The 23651-nt window shown below is 39.3% G+C and overlaps 1 pseudogene; it reads right to left on the bottom strand.

The window, feature by feature from the left end:
- Nucleotides 1-233: 233 nt before the first annotated feature.
- Nucleotides 234-23651, bottom strand: part of LOC118569846 — a 41160-nt pseudogene continuing 17742 nt past the window's right edge.

Raw genomic sequence — 23651 nt, forward strand, 5'->3', positions numbered from 1 at the left:
TACTAGCTGCCTGCTTCTTCCACAGCCGGTTCAGAACACGTTCTCTGCTGCTTCTGGCCATTTTTAGCGTCTTACTGGAAGGAAGAGAGATTGGTTTACTAATTTTATTGTATTTATTTAGAGTCTCTGCTATCCTTGTGTTTCAGTGATTCACTAAACATAATACAGAACTTGAAAGAGAGCCTAATAAGAGGCACATCACATGTAGGACACCAGGAGGCTCCTAGTTAAATTCAATGGGAAACCAACACATTTTTCACTTTTTCCAAGAAATTATCCAGCATGATGATGTATTTCTGTAGGGAATCTTCTCGTTGGTGCCCAACTCCAGGCCCTTCAGGCCGATGGGCCATGCTACTGATGTTTACTGGCTCCACTTGTTGCACGTGAGCACAACATTTTCTCAGGGAGGTCAAGACTGTAGTAGACAGGTCTAACATGTTTTGATCAGCATTGGCCAGGGCTCCAAATGATGTATCATCTTGATGGGAGGCACAGAACATCTTTTCCAAGGTGTCTATGATATTTTCTTCACGTTGGCAGTCAATCTTGTTCAAAACAGCCTTGATGTTTGCCTTGTGATAAGCAGATGTGGTGGATTCTTTCTGTGTCTGAGTCATAATTTGAGGTAGAGATAATTTATTTATAACAAGGTTTACAGTAAGAAACACAAGACTTATCCATTTATATTTGTGCAAATGTGCATGAGCTGGCTGTTTGGAACCTGGGGCCTATGCAGGGACACTTTGCTCAAGCCTGGGTGAAGGGAGGAGGGGACTGGACCTGTCTTGACTGAATTTACCAGGCTGAGCTGAATTCCCAGGGGAGTCCTTGCCCTGGAGATGGGAATGGCGTGTGGGCTAGGGGGAGGGCAGGAGGAGGGAGGATAGGGGAATCTGTGGCTGATATGTAAAATTAAATTAAATTATAAAATAAAAAAAATGTAATAAAGTGGGAAGAGGGGGTGAGCTTGTGACTTATCCTAGACCACAAAGGGAATATAGGCTCCTTGTCATCTCTAGTTACAAAGAGTTTGGCTCAGCACATAAGCCATAGTTCCACTGTATTCCATGAGGATTATTTCACAGGTTTGGAGCACATTCTTCTAAGCTGCTTAACATCCAGCTTTCAAATAGTAACACACAAAAAAAATCTCCCAGACAATTTGGGGATATAAATCATTGATCAACTGAAGGGACTGTTTCTCAAGTTTGTTCAAGTTAGTGGTAGAAATGCGACTGATGAGCTATCAGTACTGGTTCAAACTGGCACATTATCGCTTAGATGTGTGTATGTGAGGATCAAGTGTAGGTGTAGAACAATGCTTGTGAATTGTCTGACTAGGGTCTAAGGATGATTTTCCACAACAGTGTGGGGGTCTTATGGGTAAGAGAAGTATTTTAAGCATATGTGAACATAGCATCATTATATATTTTTTCTAGTATTTCAAGGTTTATTCACTCCTCCATGACCAAAGAATGATTTTCTTTTAGAGTATTAGAGTTCTGTCTTCACCTTACCATATAGTATGGCAATTGTATATTCTATGTCTATGTATAGTGGGTAACTGTTGCAGCTTTGACCTGGAAGTACTACCCTCATTGAGGCTTCCGGTAACTGTCATGCCTATGAGGCAGGGCCGAGAGAGGTGCCCTTAAGACCCGAGATCCAGAAGTGCTGGTTCTCTTGGTTCTTGGAACCTGGAAGCTGGAGATAGACCAAGCAGAGTTCTCCAGAGAACACTGCTAGACTACACTATACCTTTCCCGGACTGTAACCAATCCCTTTACTTGTAAGTTACCTCACAAAATAAACCCCACTTTTAACTAATACTTCCACCAATATCTATGTCTATCTCCTGTTTTACATTTCTATGAACATGAACCATTAGTGAATGCTTAAACCAATAGACTAAACACATTTACCAATTCCTGGTAGAAAGTATGCACTTGCTAGACATCAGTAATACTTAATCACTGCATTTTTAAAACCCAAAATCAAGTACAAAACAAGTTTATATCAAAACTCAAAATGAGTTTTCTTAGAGAAAAATAACAGTAATTTTCTACTTCTTATGCTATGCTTTTATTTGTATAAAATTCTTCTGAAGAGATGTTTTTTCTAATGAGCATCAGTTGAGTTTTTATTAGGAGGGCAGAAATTTAAAAAAATTTTCACAATTATGTATAAACTAGAGCAACTTTCCAGACTTCATCTTGATTGAACAATATGTAATCAAATGGTTAGCAACCATCTGTATGATACAGAGAAATGAGGGTATATATATATATAATATATATATCTTGAGATTCCACATGCTATAGAGTTTAAAGGATAATTTTGGCTCTAGGTACTCAGATTCAACTTTATTTGAGACAAGGTCCTTTTTTGGCTGCTGGATTCTTCTGCCTGTGCCTCGCATTTCAAAGTGGGAGTATTGCCATTGAAAAGAAGCTTTCTGTCTAAACCAAGTTATAATGCTTTACTGACTAACAGGTATCTCAAGCCTCTTGCTGTGCATCTTTGATGTCTGATAAGGACAATGCATTTGTAGTGCATTTCACTTTTCAACTGTCCAGTTCGCTTATGATACTGATGAGTACTATACCTACCAGTGGTAGAGAGTGCATCCTTATTCTCTTATCTACAAAGACTTTTAAGTGCTTCATGACCCCAGTGAGATTGCGGCACCCAACAGATCCTCTGGGTTCCTATACTCTACATGCAGTGTACCATTTCATAAAGTTGTTTGGTAGATCTGAGATAATTATGCATTTTAAACTTACCTCTCCCTTAGTGAGAATAGATGACAGCAACAGAGTTGTGAGAAACAACATCACTGGGAAAGAAGCCATGACTGAAACTAATCAATGAAAATGTTCTGGTTAATTAAGCAGTGGTTGGGGCACAGAACTAACCAAGACACTGACTGAAGTCATGCCAAAGCAAGTATGTATGGCTGACAAATTTATAACAATATAAGAGAAGAATTGTCATGTGGGTTCCTTGTAGTTTCATTGTGCCCACCTTGCCTCTGTTAGACACAATACATAAACTAAAGGACTTGACTGATGTCCCTGATGTATACTTGCAAAGGCTAGAGAATTCTTTTTTTCTGCACAGGTCTATTCCTCTATCCTTAAAAGGAAATGTGGGAAACAGATCCAGTTTCAATTATTTTTCAAATTTTCTTTTCACTTTGTACCACAGCAAGTTTTGCAATTCCCTGTTTATAGCTTTCATCTGTATTGGACACAAATCAAAATGCCAGGGTTGTGATTATGCAGCTATAAACATACAAACATCTCAGAAGTGTCATCTTTGAAGAACCTTTGAAGTTATGTCAACTTTGACTTATATTCCTATCAATTTTCACTATTTTCCTTCAATATGAAAATATGAACACAAATAATAATTGTATATATATTCTATTTAATCTCACTTAATGCATGTTTTTTTAGGTGGGCTGTTTCATATTTTCATTAAGTTTTAAACATACCTCACTTATTGCACAAAATGTCCCTTCTCAATGAGTCAAAAAGTCATACAACCTTTACATGCTGCTAAAAGACCACTAGTGTGGGATGCACTCACCTTCCTTCTGGAACTCATACAAATGGCTTATATATAAATTAAAGGTATAGTGTCTCACTTTGTATACTTTGTGTGCTTTCAAAGTCCTCAAAATCTTTTCTTTTTTTTAAAGTACGTAATTTGCTCAATCACAAGGAAGACCCATTATTGTCAAAGATCTAGTACAATTTACATTTTTATACCATTTTCTCTTCTTCTTCTTCTTCTTCTTCTTCTTCTTCTTCTTCTTCTTCTTCTTCTTCTTCTTCTTCTTCCTCCTCCTCCTCCTCCTCCTCCTCCTCCTCCTCCTCCTCCTCTTCCTCCTCCTCCTCCTCTTCCTCCTCCTCCTCCTTCTTCTTTTCCTTCTGTTCAAGCCCTCCCACATACTCCTTAATGCACTCTTTCAAACTCACTGCCTGCATTTCATTGCAATTAATGACTAAAATTTTAGTCAAAATGTCCCCACAGAAATCTGTTATGTCTTTTTCCTTTGTCTTCCCTCATAGACACCAACAACTTCCCAGGATTTAGAAAACATTCCAAGTTACCCTTGATCTCCACACATACAGTGCCCAGACCTTCCAGAATGACACACTTGATTCTTCTTCCTGGTGGACCAGTAGGAGTCAATTGCAAAGAATGCTTCTACTCTCTAGGACACTTACTTTAGGGCCTAGAGTTTAGGCAAAATGTGCCCTCACTCTTCTTAATCATGGGCAGATGAGGAAGTTCGTTTGAATTGACCATTCTAGTCATGAGTATGGTGTGTTGCTCTATATTACTTCTTAACTGGCCAGCTGGACAGTCCCTCCATTTCCCATATTTCAAAGATAGAGGCTTTTATGTGTAACTAGCACTATAATCTTAACTGTGTAAATAATGTCATCTTACCAGGGAACTTCTTTTCATGTGCCACAGTCTTGGATTGGATTGCTTGTTCCATAGGCTTTCAGTCAGGTCAGCTCCTGTTGCAGGCTCCTGTGCTTCTATGGTTGTCTAGGCCTCCTCTTTTATTGGGTAGAGGGTGGGTCTTTAGAGATTTGTTTCCAGATGTGGCCATTGTTAATTGGCTGCTGTTCCCAGCAAAGCAATTTGATTATAGATTTCTCTTGTGTTTTGCTTCTTGCTCATTAAATATTTAAGAGAGTGACATTGGCCAACAGCCCTGAGTAATTTCCCATTACATTGCCTGTCTTTGCTCCAGGGGATCTTTCTTAGCTTTTTTTTTAAAAATCTTTTTATTTTATAATTAATTTAATTTTACATATCAGCCACAGATTCCCCTGTCCTCCCTCCTCACATCCCCTAGCGTTCCCCTCTCCCAATCCACTCCCCCATTCCCATCTCCTCCAGGGCAAGGTCTCCCCAGAGGAGTTAGCCCAGCTTGGTAGATTCAGTTGAGGCAGGTCCAGTCCCTTCCTCCCTATACCAAGGCTGAGAAAAATGTCTCAGCATAGGCCCTAGGTTCCAAAAAGCCAGCTCGTGCATCAACGACATGTCCAGGTTCCACTGTCTGGGGGCCTTCTAAACAGTTCAAGCTAATCAACTGTCTCACTTATCCTAAGGGCCTGCTCCAGTCCATGGGGGCTCCTCAGCTATTAGTTCACAATACATGTGTTTCCAATAGTTTGGCTATTTGTCCCTGTGCTTTTTCTAATCATGGTCTCAATATCTCTTGCTTGTATAATCCCTTCTCTGTCTCGCCAATTGGACTCCTGGAGCTCCACCTGGGGCTTGGCTGTGGATCTCTTCATCTGCTCCCATTCATTATTGAATGAGAGTTCTATTATGACAGTTAGGGTGTTTGGCAATCTGATTAGAGTAGGTTAGCTCAGGCACTCTCTCAACCATTGCCAGTAATCTATAGTGGAGGTATCTAGCATTCTGCTTCTTCCTATTCCCATGGGGTCTTCATTTATTATGGTATTTCTTTTCTTGATCTCCCACTCTGTTCCTGATCCAGCTGGAACCTCCCACTCCCCTAAGCTTTCTTTCCCCTGACCCTTGCCCTCTATAACCCCCTCTTCACATCCAGTTTGCTCATGTATATCTCATCCATTTTTCTGTTGTTGGGCAATCCCTGTGTCTTTCTTAGGGTCCTCTTTACTAGGTAGCCTCCCTGGAGTTGTAAGTTGCAGTCTGGTTATCCTTTGCTTTACATCTAGTATCCACTTATGAGTGAGTACATACCATGTTTGTCTTTGTGAGTCTAGGCTACCTCATTCAGGATGATATTTTCTAGTCCCATCCATTTGCCTGCAAACATCATGATGTCATTGTTTTTCTCTGCTGAGTAGTACTCCATTGTGTATATGTACAACATTTTTATTTATTCATTCTTCAGTTGAAGAGCATCTAGGTTGTTTCTAAGTTCTGGTGATTACAAATAATGCTGCTTTGAACACAGTTGAGCATACGTCCTTGTGGTATGATTGAGCATTCTTTGGTTATATGCCCAGGAGTGGTATAGCAGGGTCTTGAGGGAGGTTGATTCCCAATTTTCTAAGAAAGCACCATATTGATTTCCAAGATTAATTAAAAAAATCTGTAGCCCTTCTATATACAAATGACAAATGGGCTGAGAAAGAAATCAGAGATACATTACCCTTTAAAATAGCCACAAAGGATGTAAAATACCTTGGCATAACTCTAAGTAAACAAGTGAAGGACCTGTATGAAAAGAACTTCAAGTCCCTGAAGAAAGAAATTGAAGAAGATGTTAGAAAATGGAAAGATCTCCCATACTATCCTTTTATTATGGAACTTGCTTTCATCCTCCACAGTCTTAGCTTGAATTGCTTGTTCCATAGACTTTCGGTCAGGTCAGCTCCTGGTGCAGGTTCCTGTGCTGCTGTGGTCTCTGGGTCTCTCTTTCACTGGGTAGAGGGAGGGTCTTCAGAGTTTGAGGCCACACATGGTTGTGCTGCACTGGCTGCTCTTCCCAGCAGACTGGTTAGATTGCAGGGTTTCTCTTGGGCTCTGCTTCTTGCTCATCGGAATATGTGAGAGAGTGACATGGGACAGCAGGCCTAGGTAAATTCCCAACATCTGCTAGGTGGGTCATGATCCATTATTTTACTTTTGCTGTCTTTGCCCCAGAGGTTTTCCCTTTACTCCTTTAAAAGCAAGATATGGGGAGGGAAGAGTCTCCCTCATCTCTATGCTTTTTATCTAGCATATGAGGTCCCATTTGCCTTTCCCATTATAAGTGCATTACCCAGTGTTTGTGTTTGTTTCTAGTCTTTCTTATTCTGTTATGTATTGCACTGTTACCTTGTCTTTCAGTGATTCTCACATGTTTGATTACATTGTTTCCTTCTTTCAGATTTGTGAGGATTTAGTAGGATATAGGATATTACTTGTCTCTATTCTACCATCTTTATCAGCAAACTTTTGCTGAAGGGAGGAATTATTTATCTTGTCATTATTAGAGAATCTTGATGCTGCACAGGCACATGACTGATATTTGACAGTTCATTGTTGTAATATGAATGGTCCATGGGAAAAGAAAACAAAATAAAATGACAATTCAACTGAGGTATTTGGAACTTATGGAAAAGTTCTGCGAGATAATTAAAAAATATTATGACAAAGGAATTGTTCTCATTGCACTAAGAAATATATTCTTCCTATTGTCCATTTCAAAAAAGTCTATCATTTTAAGAGTTTTTCTAGATTTTAAGGTAATTTGGTAAGACATTCCATCAAAATTCCAGATACTCCTCATTCACTGTTCGCTTATTCAATTGCAGGATTCCTTTAGCTTGTCGTGTTTATTAAGACTAATGTTCAAGCACCGGAACTCTACCCAGTGAAAGAGAGACCCAGAGACCCACAGCAGCACAGGAGCCTGCACCAGGAGCTGACCTGACTGAAAGTCTATTATTGTTATTGTCTATATTTTGTGCCCAATACTTAGACAGCAATTTGCCAAAAGTCAAAAGTCTACTATCAAAACCTTTTTTGGAATTAATACCAGGCTAGGTATCTTACATCTGCTTTGAGGACTTTATGGTATAAAAGTGTCAAGGAGATCTATTTTTTTTCTGAAGACCTTATACTTTCAAATATTTTCTTCAAATGCTCTATGAGTTATGCACAATAAGATTTAGGAGGAATATAACCCTTTGAGGCCTTCAGGTGAAGCTGGCAGTGGTGCAGGAGTAGCCATCTGTAATATAAGAGTGAATGCTATTTTATTTACAAAAGTTTGGTCTAGAGCAAATACCTTACCAGCCCCTTATGTGAGTTTTGTAAGAACCTAACTGACTTGAGTGAATATGAACATCCAGTTCAGACTTGCTTTTCCTTCTTTCCACATGGAGAAATGAGCATAGGATTGCAGGAACAGGGCCTAGACAAGGCTGGGCTGATCAACACTCAGTCATAGATGAGGGAGGGTTTTGGAGGATCTTTGTGCTCTAGAGAGGCATTGTCAGTTGATAGCTTCTGCAGCAGGAGGAGTCATTATGTTCAGTAGCTTAGTCATTGGTGATTGCCTTTGCTTTAGGGATCACTTCGTACACATGACCATGTTTGATAGGTCAGGTTAAACCCAGTGAGCTCCAAAACAACATGAGACATGACGCAGGAGAGTGGGAAGTAATTTTATAGTTCATAGGAGATAGAGTGAAATAAGAGAATCTGAGACCTGAGTGTAATAAAAATGTATCATATACTTATATGCAATTATCAAAACAGAAGTTAAAGGGAAAACACCATAGTTGTAAATATTTTATAAACATAGAAGTTTATAGCTTGATGCATAAAAGTTTTCCATTCACTTTTGATCAGACAACAGTGAGAATGTGTGAGTTACCCGTGATATGACTGGGAATCTTGCAATGAAACATGCATTTAAATAAAGGAAGGTTAAGCCATTAGTTCTGCAGTGACTAATTACTAGCTACCTTCTCCTCCCATACCTAGTCCAGAACACTTTCTTTTCTGCTTCTGGCCTTTTCAAGAGGAGAGGAATTGATTGTGTTTATTATAATTTGCACTGTCTTTGTATTTGGTTGGTTAACTAAAGAGGACATATGACTTGAAAGAGAGCCCACTAAGAGGCACAGCAGGAAGGACAATAGGGGCTCCAGGTTATCATTATTGGGAAATAAACACACCTTGCAGTAAGTCCAATATATTTTCTAAAGTATAAAGATTTTTGCATGTGAAACTATGTTCTTGGTGCCTAACTGTAGGCTGTAGATCCTTATGGACCATGCTCCTGAAGTTTACTGGGTCCACTTATTGCTTCTGTTCACAGGATTTTCTCAGCACTGTCAAAACAGTGCACAGGTCTAACGTGAGCTTATTTTCATTGGCTAGGTCTTCATCCAATGTTTGGTTTTGAATGGAGTCACACAGCATCCTCTCCAAGGCCTCTATGATATTTCCTTCACCTTGACAGTCACTCTTTTCCAAGACAGCTTTGACATTTGTCTTGTAATCAGCCGATATAATGGGCTCTTTTTGAGTATGAGTCAGAACCTGAGGTAGAGGTAATTTTTTATAACAAGATTTATAGTAAGAAATATCAGACCTATCCATGTGTGTTTGTACATGATATGGTAAGATGGGAAGAGGCTGTGAGCACATGACTCACCCTAGAGCACAAAGGAAACACTGGATCCTCGTCACCTGCCCTTGGAGAGGGTGTAGCTCAGTGAAAGAGCAGCGGCCCCACTCAGTTCTCTACCAGGACTGTTTCACAGATTTGGAGCATATTTTCCAGGGGTGGTTAACTCCCAGCTTTCATATATTAACACAAATTTTTACAAGCTACTTAGGCATAGTAAATTGATCTAGTGAAATGACTATTTATTGGGTTGTTCAGGTGAATGACAGAATTGCAGCTGATGAACTAGTATCCCTGGTTCAAATGGACACAAATTATCTTGTAGATGTATGTATGTGAGGATCAGGTGCAGGCGTAGAAAAATGTGAATTGTTGGAATAAGATCTCAGTTGAATTTTCAGCAAGGATGTGGGGAGCTATGGACAAGAGCAATGCTTTAAGCATACGTAAACAGAGTGCACAGTGTTGCTATATATTTACTCTGATACTTTGAGTAGAGTTAATCATTCCAATATGACTTAAGACTGATTTTTTAGAGTCTCAGAATTCTGTTCTCATAGACCTCACAATACAGTATGGCAATTATCTACTCTGTGTTTATGTTTGTCTCCTGTTTTATGTTCCCATGTACAGGGACCATTAGTGAGTGCTTGAACAAATAGACCAAACACAGTTACCAATTCCTGGTAGAAAAAAATATGCACTTGTCAGACATCTGTAATAGTGATTCACTGCATTTTATTTAAGCCAAAGTTCTCATCCCCATACAATTCCTACTAAACTTGAAATCAAGTATAAAGCAAATTCACTTCAAAACTCAAAATGTGTTTACCTAGGAGAAAAGATAATAGTGATTTTCTACTTCATATGCTATCTTGTTTTATATATGAAAAATTCTTCTGAAGAGATGTGTTTTTAGGAGGACTAACATTTTAAAAATTATTGAGAATTAATTCTCAATAATTTTTAATTATTATTAAGTTTTGGGGCCAGGCGGTGGTGGCACAGGCCTTTAATCCCAGCATTTGGGAAGCAGAGACAGGCAGATCTCTGTGAGTTCAAGGCCAGCCTGGTCTACAGTGTGAGATCCAGAACAAGTACCAAAATTACACAGAGAAATCTGTCTTGAAAAAACAACAACAAAAAAAGAGTTTGTTTTGAATGTCCAATATGTCCTCAAACTTAATTAGGAACCAACTGTATGATGCAGAGGAAGGAAGGATTATTTATCTCCTGTGATTGAGGCAGATTTCACATGGTATAGAAGTTAATAGATAACTTTTGTTGTTTGTCCTCAAATACATCTATATTTGAGACAAAGTCCTTTACTGGCTTTTGGGTTCTTCTGTCCCTGCCTCACATTTCACAGTGGTAGCACTACAGCTGATGACAAGCTGTTAATGCTTTACTGACTGACCTGTATCTTAAATACTTTAATGTGCATCTTTGATGTCTGGTAAGTACCCTGTATTTGTTGTGAATTTCCCTTTTAAGTGTCCTGTTCCTACATGTCACTGGTGTGTACTATAGTTGTCAGTGTTGTAGACTGCAATCTTAGTCTCTCATCTCTGTAGCCCTGTTAACTGCTCCTAGACCCCATGAGAATGCTGTCACCTATCAGATCCTCTGGATTTCTGAACTACCAAGTAGTGTACCATCTCACATAGTTGCCAGATAGATCAGAAATGATTATCATTTTAAACTTACCCTTCCTTCAGTGAGCATTGATGACATCAGCAGAGTAATGAGAAACAACATCATTGGGAAGAGGCCATGGCTGAAACTAAACAATGAAAAATTCCTGGTTGAATTAAGCAGTATGAGGGATAAAGAGCTGAAGAAGAAATTGATAGAAGGTATGACAAAGCAACTCTACCTGACAAATTCATTAAGGCTATAACAAGGGAAGAGTTACCATCCATGTGTGGCTGTTGTAGTTTCATTGTGCCTACCTTGCCTCTCATATATCTAACACATAAGCTAAAGGAGTTTACCGGTATCTGGGATGCACACTTGCAAAGGCTGGATGTTCCTAGTTTCCTTCTGCATGTGTCTGTTCCTCTGTCCTCAAAAGGGAAATGTGGAAAAAACAAAACAAAAAAACAAAAAACAAACAAACAAAAAAACAAAAAAAAACCCCAAAACAAAAAAAAAACCCCAGATCCAGTTCTTTTTATTTCTGTGTACTATCTCTTCTTTTGCTACATCCTGTTTGTAGGTGTCATCTGTAATGGATATGAATCAGGGAGACAGGGTGCAGACATAAATGTACAAACACCTTAGAAGTTACTGAATGTGAAGAGCAATTCCAATCATGCCATTTTTCTTTAACTTGAATCAATTTTCATTTTTTCATTAAAAATGTACAAACACAATTAATGAATTGCCTATTAATTGTCTATTAAAGCTCATTGAATCCATAATTTGTTAGATGGGTTGTTTCATATTTTCATTAAGTTTTAAATACATTACTCATTGCACAAAATATCTCCTCTCAATGAATCCTCATGTCATACATTCTTTGAATACTGCTAAAAGCTTTTAGTGTGGGATGCATTCATTCACCATCCCTTTGGACCTTACATTATAAATTAAAATTGGCTTACATTATAAATTAAAGGTATAGTGTCCCATTTAATATACTGTATGTATATTGAAAATTTTCAAAATACTTTTTGAAATACTATATAATTTGCTTCAGTTTTTTCCTGCTCATTGATACTGGGGAGACATTATCAGTAAATATCTAATACAATTTACATTTTATATGAATTAGCTTCACTTTCCTCCCTTCAATCCTCCCTTGTACTCTGTAACTCCTCTCTCTTTCAAATTCATTCCCTGTTTTTTTTTCCCATTGAGATTCATGGTTAGTTTTGAGTCAAAACATCCACAGAGGTATCAGAAATGTCTTTTTCTTTGGTCTTCCCTCATAGACACTAAAACTGCCCAGGATCTAGAAAACAAGCAGTTTGCCCTGGAGCTTCACACACTCAGTGTGCAGCCAGACCTTCCAGAGTGACAGTCTTGATTCTTGTCCTCCACGGATCAGTAAGACATGAACTTTAAGGAATGCTTCTGCTCCCTATGACAGTTACTTTTGGGCTTAAATGTTTGACAAAATGTAGCTTCCCTTTTTATTATGGGATTATGAGGAAGAACATTTCATTTGAGTTTTCTTATCGTTAGTGTAATGTGTTGCTCTATATGACTTCTCACCTGACCAGATATATCTTTCAAGATTGCTGGCCAGTCCCTCAATGTCCTCATATATTTTGCAGACTGAGGCTCTGATGTGTCACTGGCCACTGTAATCTTAGCATTGTAAATACTGTTATCTTACCATGGAACTTGTGCTCACCCTCTGCAGTCTTAGCTTGAATTGCTTGTTCCATAGACTTTCGGTCAGGTCAGCTCCTGGTGCAGGCTCCTGTGCTGCTGTGGGTCTCTGGGTCTCTCTTTCACTGGGTAGAGGGAGGGTCTTCAGAGTTTGAGGCCACACATGGGTGTGCTGCACTGGCTGCTCTTCCCAATAGACTGGTTTGATTGCAAAGTTTGTCTTGGGTTCTGTGTCTTCCTCATCAGAATATTTAAGACAGTGACACTGGACAGCAGCCCTGAGTAATTTCCCAGTATCTTCTTGGTGTGTCAATTATCCATGATTTTACTTTAAGCTGTCTTTGTTCCAGCGGATTTTTCTTTTCTCCTTTTTAAATCAAGATATGAGGAGAGGAGATAAAAGTGCCTTTTATCTGGCACTTTCTGTCACAATTCGCTTTTCTCATTTTAACTGTATTACCTAATGTTTGTGTGTTTTATCTAATCTTGCTTATTCTGCTATTTACTCAATGCTCTCTTGCCTTTCAGTGATTCTCAAATTTTTTTTACTACATGTGTTTTATGGTTTTTTTTTCAGATTTATGAAGATTTAGTAGAATATTGCTTACCTCTATTCAACCATCATTATCAACAAATGTTTGTTGAAAGAAAGAATTGTTGATCCATCAGATAGGCTACAAAGATCCACAGCCAGATACTATGCAGAAAGTGAGACCTTGCAACACACCACTCAAAATGAGATATCTCTGCTGTGGATATTGCTTTGTATAAATAAAATGCTGTTTGGCCAGTGGCCAGGCAGGAAGTATAGGTGGGACAAGAGAGAAGAGAATTCTGGGAGGTGGAAGGCTGGGGGAAGAGACTGCCAGCTGCCACCATGACAAGAAAGATATAAGGTAACGGTGAGCCACGAGCCACGTGGCAAAGTATAGATTAATAGAAATGGGTTAATTTAAGATAGAAGAAGTAGATAACAAGAAGCCTGCCATGGCCATACAGTTTGTAAACAATGTAAGTTTCTGTGTGTTTACTTGGCCGGTTCAGAGCGTCTATGGGCCTGGCGGGTGAGAGAGATTTGTCCTGACTGTGGGCCAGGCAGGAAAACTCTAACTACATATCTCCATCAACTCTCTCCTCTCAGAGCTCCGAATGCATGGAAGAGGAGGGAGAATGAGCTCTGGGGACAGAGGACATGGAGGACACAAGGCCTTTTAAAACACCTCAGCAAAGCTCATATGAACACAGAGATGGATACAGTAACCACAGGGCCTACACTTGTCTCTTTCTCTGCATACATACCATAGCTTTCAGTTGGGTGCTTTTATGAGACTCCTAAATGTGTAGATGAGTGAGTTTCTGATTCTTGTGCCTTCACTTTGGGCTCTTTTATTTTTCTGTTGCCTTGGCTTGTCCAATTTTAATATGTGGGGTTTTATTATTTTATTATATTTTAGTTTGTTAAAACTACAACATGATATGATCTAATATATTTTCTAGAAATATTTTTACTTTATAATTAATTTAATTTTACATATCAGCCACAGATTCCCCTGTCCTCCCTAATCCCACCCCCAGCCTTTCCCCACAATCCTACCTTCTCCAAGGCAAGGTCTCCCCTGGGGAGTCAGCCCAGCCTGGTAGATTCAGTTGAGGCAGGTCCAGTCCATTTCCTCCCTACACCAAGGCTGAGCAAAGTGTCCTAGCATAGGCCCTAGGTTCCAAAAAGCCAGCTCATGTACCAAGGACTGGTTTGGGTTCCACTATCTGGGGGCCTCCTAAACTGTTCAAGATAATCAACTGTCTCACTTATCCAGAGGGCCTGCTCCAGTTCCATGGGGGCTCCTCAGCTATTGGTTCACAGTTCATGTGTTTCCACTTGTTTGGCTATTTATCCCTGTGCTTTTTTCAATCACAGGTCTCAATATCTCTTGCTTGTATAATCCCTTCTCTGTCTCGCCAATTGGACTCCTGGAGCTCCACCTGGGGCTTGGCCATGGATCTCTTCATCTGCTCCCATTCATCATTGAATGAGAGTTCTATTATGACAGTTAGGGTGTTTGGCAATCTGATCAGAGTAGGTTAGCTCAGGCACTCTCTCAACCATTGCCAATAATCTATAGTGGAGGTATCTAGCATTCTGCTTCTTCCTATTCCCATGGGGTCTTGATTTATTATGGTATTTCTTTTCTTGATCTTCCCACTCTGTTCCTGATCCAGCTGGAACCTCCCACTCCCCTAAGCTTTCTTTCCCCTGACCCTTGCCCTCTATAACCCCCTCTTCACATCCAGTTTGCTCATGTATATCTCATCCATTTTTCTGTTGTTGGGCAATCCCTGTGTCTTTCTTAGGGTCCTCTTTTCTAGGTAGCCTCCCTGGAGTTGTGAGTTGCAGTCTGGTTATCCTTTGCTTTACATCTAGTATCCACTTATGAGTGAGTACATACCATGTTTGTCTTTCTGAGTCTGGGCTACCTCACTCAGGATGATATTTTCTAGTCCCATCCATTTGCCTGCAAACCTCATGATGACATTGTTTTTTTCTGATGAGTAATACTGCATATACTGTGATTATGTACCACATTTTCTTTATCCATTCTTCAGTTGAAGGGCATCTAGGTTGTTTCCAGGTTCTGGCTGTTATGAATAATGCTGCTATGAACATAGTTGAGCATATGTCCTTGTGGTATGATTGAGCATTCCTTGGGTATACACCCAAGAGTGGTACAGCTGGGTCTTGAGGGAGATTGATTCCCAATTTTCTAAGAAATTGCCATATTGATTTCAAAAGTGGTTATACAAGTTTACATTCCCACCAACAGTGTTACTCTTGCTCCACATCCTCTCCAACATAAGCTGTTTTCAGTGTTTTTGATCTTAGCCATTCTGATGGGTTTAAGTATCTCAGAGTGGTTTTGATTTGCATTTCCCTGATGATTAAGGATGTTGAGCAATTCCTTAAATGTCTTTCAGCCATTTGAGCTTCTTCTGTTGAGAATTCTCTGTTTAGCTCTATAGCCCATTTTTTAATTGGACTTTTGGGTATTTTGATGTGTAATTTCTTGTGTTCTTTATATGTTTTGGATATCAGCCCTATGTCAGATGTGGAGTTGGTGAAGATCTTTTCCCATTCTGTAGGCTGTTGTTTTGTCTTGTTGACCATGTCCTTTGCCCTACAAAAGCTTCTCAATTTCAAGAGGTCCAATTGATTGATTGTTCCTCTCAGTGTCTGTGCTACTGGTGCTATATTTAGAAAGTGATCTCCGGTGCCAATGTGTTCAAGACTCCTTCCTCCTTTCTCTTATATCAGTTTCAGAGTAACTGGATTTATGTTGAGGTCTTTGATCCACTTGGACTTAAGTTTTGTGCATGGTTACAGATATGGATCTATTTGCAGTCTTCTACATATTGACATCCAGTTATGCCAGCACCATTTGTTGAAGATGCTTTCTTTTTTCCATGGTACAGTTTTGGCTTCTTTGTCGAAAATCATATGTTCATAGGTGTGCAGACTTATGTCAGCATCTTCAATTTGATTCCATTGGTCCACATGTCAGTTTTCATGCCAGTACCAAGCTGTTTGTATTACTGTAGCTCTATAGTAGAGCTTGAAATCATGGATCTTGATGCCTCCAGAGGTTGTTTTATTGTACAGGATTCTTTTGGCTATCTGGATTTTTTGTTTTTCCATATGAAGTTGAGTATTATTCTTTCCATGTCTGTGAAGAACTGTGTTGGTATTTTGATGGGGATTGCACTGAATCTGTAGATTGCTTTTGGTAAGATCATCATTTTTACTATGTTATTCCACCCTATCCATGAGCATGGGAGATCTTTCCATTTTCTGACATCTTCTTCAATTTCTTTTTTCAGGGACTTAATGTTCTTGTCATATAGGTCCCTGGTCTGTTTACTTAGAGTTATGCCGAGGTATTTTATATCCTTTTTGGCTATTGTAAAGAGTGATGTATCTCTGATTTCTTTCTCAGCCCATTTGTCATTTGTATATAGGAGGGCTACTGATTTTTTTGAGTTAATCTTGTTTTCAGCTACATTGCTGAAGATGTTTATAAGCTGTATGTGTTCCTTGGTCAAGTTTTTGGTGCCAGTTACATATACTATCATGTCATCTGCAAATAGTGAAAGCTTGACTCCTTCCTTTCCAATGTATCCCCTTCATCTCCTATGTTGTCTTGTTGCTCTGGCTAAAACTCAAGTACTATATTTAATAAGTATGGGGAGAGCAGATAGCCTTGTCTTGTTCTGAATTTTAGTGGAATTGCTTTGAGTTTCTCTCCATTTACTTTAATGTTGGCTGTTGGCTTGCTGTAGCTTGCCTTTATGGTATTTAGGTATGTTCCCTGTATTCCTGATCTCTCCAAGACCTTTATCATGGTCTTGCTGTTGGAGGAGGGCTAGGTTCTGGTGATGCTGTATTGCTCTTTATGTTGTTGTATGTACTTCTTCCTTGACATCTGCCCATCTCCTAATAGGTATAAGAGGTGCCTGTGTCTGAGCAAGTTGCTGTTGGTCCACTCTGTGCTTATTGTATCTGTATCTCAGGGAGCCCTTCTGGGTTTAACCTAACTCTTGATCTAATTGGAGCACACAGATTCTGTGTCTCAGGGAGCTGCTCTTGGGTCAACCCAAGCTAGTTGATTCTGTGACTCACTGATCCCTTCTTGGTCTTATCAGGGTTCTTAGTCCAGTCAGAGCTGACAGATTCTGTGTTTCAGGAAGCCTGTCTTGGTCCAATGAGAGGTGACAGATTCTACTTCTCAGAAAGCCACTCTTGGTCTAAAGAAGGCTGGCAGATTCCCTGTCTGCTGAGGTTATTCTTTGTCCAATGAGAGCTCTCTCTCTAGGCCAGATGAGAGCTCTCTAGGCTGGATGAGAGCTGCAGGTTGGTTTCCAAGCCTCAGGAAGTGGCTGGGGTCTTGGGTACATGGTTATGGGGGCAGGACGTGTAGATTACAGGGTCCACTGAGGGATCTTGGTGAAGGGGGAGCCTTCATGTAGGAGTCTTGCCTGCTGGCTGGGAACTGGGGCTGAGTTGGGTGGGTATTCCCAGGGAACGGCTGGGGCCAAGGGATGGGTCCTAGGGGCAGGCCTCACTGGGTCTCAATCTAATATGTTTTATTTTAAGTTAATCTATTTTATGTTTTTTTTTTAAATTTTCTGAGATTGCGAGTATTTTGCTGTTCCTATTTCCTTTATTTTAATTTTATTACAAGTGTTCTTTGACAATTTCATATATGTTTATGATGTACTCTAGTTAGTCTCACAACTCCTAACCTATTATCCTCTTATCCCCATTGATATCTTCACATTTTCCCTAGACCTCCATCCTTACCTTCATGTCCTATGTTTTATGAAACACTGAAGTTAACTAGTGCAATCTGTGTGACTGCCACTTTGGAACTGTCCATTGGATCCTGTTGGCTTCATATATAGATCTTCTACTGAAGACTACGACCACTCCTACTTCAGACTACATCAGTATGCAATAGTTTAGCATGGAGGGGCAGTGGTATTATGACCCATCCTTGATTTATCAGTGGCAAGTGTCCAAACCAATTTCATACAGGCTAACCAAAAGTGAAATCAACTGCCTTGAGGTAAAATTATAGTGACTGTGTCATGCCAAGAAGATAGCATTTTGAGTCCCTCTCCTCGTTTCTGGTTCTTACAGTGCTTTTCTGCTCTTTCCCAATGTTTCATGAGTCTTGGAGGAAATGGCATAAATGTCTTCTTTAGGGCTGTGCACTCATCCATTACTTATTATCAACACTAACAACTAAGTCTTTTCATTCACAGGTGTTTTTTGTAAAGATAAGCTTCTCTGATGAGAAGAGCATGTCCTGAATACATTTTAGGCCATCACCAATATTAGGATGATTTTCTAATAGATAAATAAATAACTTTTTAAAGAAAAATTGTACCACTGTCATAAGTATACCCATTACAACAGTTTGTGTTTCCAGTCTGTGTTCATTTTAGGTTGTGGAATTTATCATCAGGACTGAGAGGCTGTAGAAACTTTGCGTCTCCTTTCAGTACTTGCCTTTCTTCTGCAGTCCCTTCAGTGACAGAATCTGATGATTGCAGCACCACAGGCTTTAGCAAAGCCACGGCAGGAGGATGAGTGATCACCACCTGTCAACTCTTTGTGCTGATAGTGCTGTGGGATGTTCTGTATGTTAAATGTGTTGCTCTGATTGGTTAATAAATAAAACACAGTAGCCAGGCAGGAAGTGTAGGCAGGACAAAGAGAGAGGAGAATTCTGGGAAGTGGAAGGCTGAGGCCGCCAGCTGCCACCAGCCGCTGCCATGAATACTAACATGTAAGGTACTGGTAAGCCACGAGCCATATGGCAAGGTATAGATTTATAGGAATAGGTTAATTTAAGAAGAACTAGATAGCAAAAATTCTGCCATAGCCATGCAGTTTGTGAGTAATATAAGTCTCTGTGTGTTTACTCGGTTGGGTCTGAGCAGCTACAGGACTGGCGGGTGAGAGAGATTTGTCCTGTGGGCCAGGCAGGACCAGGAAAACTCTAGCTACACTGATGTGGTTACTCTCTCCCACCTGATACTTAATGTGAAAACTGTAGTGTATATTTGTAGTGCCCTGGAACTCCCAAGTTGGGTAACTGCCACCCTGCTTGCTGACCTTGACCTTGATGTTCTCCCTATGCTGATTCCCTGATGGTCTCCACCCTCCTGAATGCTTAAGGGAAGTTCCTTGTTTGTGTATCCTGCATTTAGTGTAAGCAGCTTCGATGCAAGAATGTAGAACATTCAGTAGTGAACTTTTGCCCTCCGAGGTTCCTCCATTGTGCTGTAAGCATGTATTTAAGGTTCCCTCCCTTCTTCAATAAATGGCATTTGGCATCCCCTGGCACGAATGACCTGCTGTCTTTTGTCTCTGTTTTTTGATCCACACTCCCTCACTCGGACATGGTAAACAGGTGGTGGTAGTGGGGGCGCTACCGCAACATATATTATAAGTCCATTAATAGGCATTTTAAACTCTATAGGACAATTGTCACACCACTATTATGTAAGCTAGTGGTTCTCAAGCAGGGACAGATTAATCCCTCATGGATGTTCACTAAGGTTTTATTTATCCGTCCAGGATTCTGGTACGGACAGCATCAGTAGCTAAGGATGACACTTAGAACCCTAGAATACAACACCGACTCTAAGGATAAATAATTACCCAGTCTACAGTATGTTCAGAAACTTTGATCTTGACTCACTGATAATAATCAATACAGTTTAAATTTGATTTTTCAGAAAATAGACTATTTTTTATTTCCTGTAACATTCCAGGGTAGACAAATCCTGAGGGCATCATAGCCATCATCTGCATTGGGTTTCCATTACTTGAAACAGGAACATGAATTCAATTATTGACACATTCTAGCCAAGTGGGTAGAGAAAGAACAGTCCAGATGGATGCTCATGCTTTTCAGTCTGGCCTTTCTGGGTGTTCTTGTGATCTAAACTCAGGTTTACAGACTTAGACAGAAACAAACACTTTTACCCACTGAGCTATCTACCCTGTCTTCATTCCCTTATTGTGTTGGGAGTTATTTGCCTGTTTGGGATAGCAGTATTTTATCAAAATGTATATTAGAAATAGTTTCCAGAAATGTACAGAGTGCCTTCCTATCCTTTTGAACTAGTGTTTTACACACAAGGTTTAGTTTGGTGAAGACCAGACAATCAAGTACATTTTTCTGAGATGATACCTTCTGTTTGGATCAAGTAAGCAAGATCATTCTGGCTTCCTATCATGTCTTATTTAAAGATCTTTTATACTGTTACAGTTGGTATTTATGATTTGATTTGAATTAACTTTTGTGGAAGATATGATGTCTAAGTCTAGATTCATCTTGTTATGCACATGTACACACAGTTATTCCAGTATCACTTGTTGAGAAGACTCCATCTGTTACAATAAATGGCTTTTGTTCTTTTACTTAGGCATGAGTCTTTGTACCTGGGCTATTTGCTTTGTGTTCATTAACTTCTTTATAAATGCACAATAGCAAAGAGTTCACTCTAGTCACGTGTTTTTCCAATGTAGAAAATTAAAAGGGTATTTCTGGGTGTTTTATTTCACCAGGTAACACTGACTTTTTAAACATCTAATATACTGAGCTCTATTTTTTAAAAATCATTCTTAGAAACATACCCCTTAAGTTGAAAAAAGCCTGCAAAATACTGGACATAACACATCCACTAGGAAACAGGGAAATACAAAAGTGAGCATGTTATAAGCTTGATTTCTCTACTTCATGCAATCCAGGATCTCATGCTCATGGAACACTTCTGCCCATAGTCAAAATGTGTCTTCCCTCATCAATTAGCATAGCTAAAATAGCTTCATGCAGGCATGCCTAGAGACTTATCAACTGGTGACTCTAGAGTCTGTCAAATTGACATGACCACTAACTACCAAGCTTCATTACATCCATTAATTTTTGACATGTTGAAACATTTGTCCTTCTTTGGAATGAATCCAAGTGGATCACAGTGTATACTCTTTGAAATGTACCATTCAAGTTGGTTTGCAAGCTTTTTATTCTCGATAATCCTTCCAAGCTCTGTGAATGGATTAGACTGTTTCTTTTGTTGTTGTTGCAAAATATCTTTGAGAACTTCATACACGAGCAATGCATCTATATCATTCTTGCCCTTCACCTTCCCTGGTGCCCCTGTCCTCTTTCTAAATTCATACCCTATCTTTTTTTCAGTGAATATACAATTGAGTCCATTTAGCATTGGTTCTTTCGACATGTATCTAGGCCAGACCACTTGAAAGTAAATAACCTGTGCAGGAGCTCCTTTTTGGAGGACAGTGACTCTCTCTCAGCCACCACTAACCACATATAGCTTCTCATTTTCATTCCCTTTCATCCTTTTTCACAATGTTGGACCTTGTGGAAGTTCCCCAATCCTTGTCAGCATGCCAGCTGGTAGTATCTTTATGTGGGGCTTATTTGGGCAATCATATTGTTGAGATTTTGTGGCTTCAGATCTTCTCTCATGTCTGAAAGCAGGAGACGCTCTGGTGTTCTGTCTCTTACAGTCTTTCTGCTCTCTTTCTGGGATTTCCCTTGAGCTTTATGTTTAGTCTCAGGCCATATTAAACATATGTCAATTGGTGTTAGGTTCCTCATGGTTAGTTCTATGCATTCTAAACTATTGTGGATCTCTGTAATAGTCTCAATCTGTTACAGTAAGATTCTTCTTTGTCCATGGCTGATGCTATACTTACAAGTGAGTATAAAGATAAATATTTAAAATATAATTACATTATGTTAGGAAAAGGTAGTTCTAGGTATTCTTCTAGGGTCTATCAACTCTAGATTCATAAAAAAGTTGGCTAGCTTACACTATCAGATGTGAATGCCCTCTCATTTCCTGTGCCTTATGTCCAATTAGACAGCTATTGGTTGATCCCAAGATGAAAGTGTCACTATTGGATTGTTTGGTATATCTTGATGAACAAATTTTTATTGTGTTTTATGAGCTGTCCAGCTGGGAAGGACAGTTGTTTTGTTTTCACTTGGCAGCTTGCATAACACTTTCCTATGTTTGAAGAGATAGTCTTCAGAGAGGAGGCTACCAGGTTTAGTTCCAGATCAATTCTTCCAAATTCTGTGTATAAAGAACATAGTATCTTCAGAAATACCAGTCCCTTTCAGTATCTGAAAGCCATCCATGCAATGACAATAGCTCATATTGTTTTGGGAGACAACTGTATCCTCTAGTAAAAAACTTGAGTGATGGTTCCCTATTACTGAACTGGCATTTTCAGTAATTAGCTCATGGCCTTTGGTGAGAGTACCTTATGAAATATAACTCCATTAAATATATATACATACATATGTCCATATATTATCATTATTATTTGTCTACAGCATGTGAGAGTCTGAATGATAATTTCCTCCACATGCATTGGCATCTGAACACTTACTTTCCGGTTGCTGGTACTCATTGGGTGGGTCAATGAGCTGTTGCATTGATGGAAGAAATAAGGTACTAGGGTCAGATTTGAGGTTTCAAAGACTTACATCATCCCAGTGAGCTTCCTCTGCTTTCTGCTTCAGTTCCATCCTCCATGACTCTTGCCTCTGCTCTGCCATCATGGACTCTTGCTGTGTCTTTGTAATTATGAACCTGAATGAACCCTTTTTTGTTGCCTTGATTGTGGCATTTCATTATCAAGATAGAAATGTCAAGGGTACATATCCTTATGTTATTTATCTCTCCTCCATTCCTCTCACCCTGAGTTTCCCTTCACTCCCCTCCCTGGTAAAGTCTCCCCTTTTCCCCATTATCCTCTTCATAGCACCTGTATCATCCAATCTCCTTATTCTCTCTAGATCTCCTCCTTCCTTCTTGTCCTCATGGTCCTTTCTACTTCTAGTTTCTTCTATTACTTCAATTTATATACTTAAATCTAAAGATTAGAATTAGTATCTACAAATAAGCGAGAATATTTTGGCATTTGTCTTTCAGTGTCTGTATTATTCTCACTTGATACAATATTTTCCAGTTCCATCCATTTACCTGTAAACTTCATGATTTCAATTGTCTTTACAGCTAAATATTAATTACATTAATTGTGAATAACATATTTAATGCCTTTTTGATGTCTTCCGTGACCCACTGATCATTTCAAAAGACACTGCTTTATTTATCTATGTTCATATATTTTATACAATTTCTTTTATTAACTTATAGTTTCATCCATTGTTTTGTAATTTGATTTCTGTCAAAAAGATTTTCTGTTTTGGAGACAGTTCTGTGTTTCTGATGGATATATTCTGCTGTTGCTGGGTAAAATATTATGTCAACACTTACTGGCTAAGGTATTTATACGGTTAATTAAAACTGTGTGGTGGTCTTCACATCTAGTACTATGTGTTCTGTGGCACTGGTTGGACCACCATTCATTGCTTTCCTACCCTATCACCACATCTGCCCTCAGCTCCTTGTCATATGATCCCAACACTCAGATCCAGTGGAATTGTTTGCTTTATTTTGTTTCTTTTTTTGTTGCCTTAAAAGAGAACTTCACACAAGAGCCCTGTATCTATGTTGTTCCCGCCCCTCCCACTACCCCTTCCTGTCCTTTCTAATTGAT

This window comes from Onychomys torridus, chromosome 18 (genome assembly GCF_903995425.1).
Source record: "Onychomys torridus chromosome 18, mOncTor1.1, whole genome shotgun sequence".
NCBI classification, from domain to species: domain Eukaryota; kingdom Metazoa; phylum Chordata; class Mammalia; order Rodentia; family Cricetidae; genus Onychomys; species Onychomys torridus.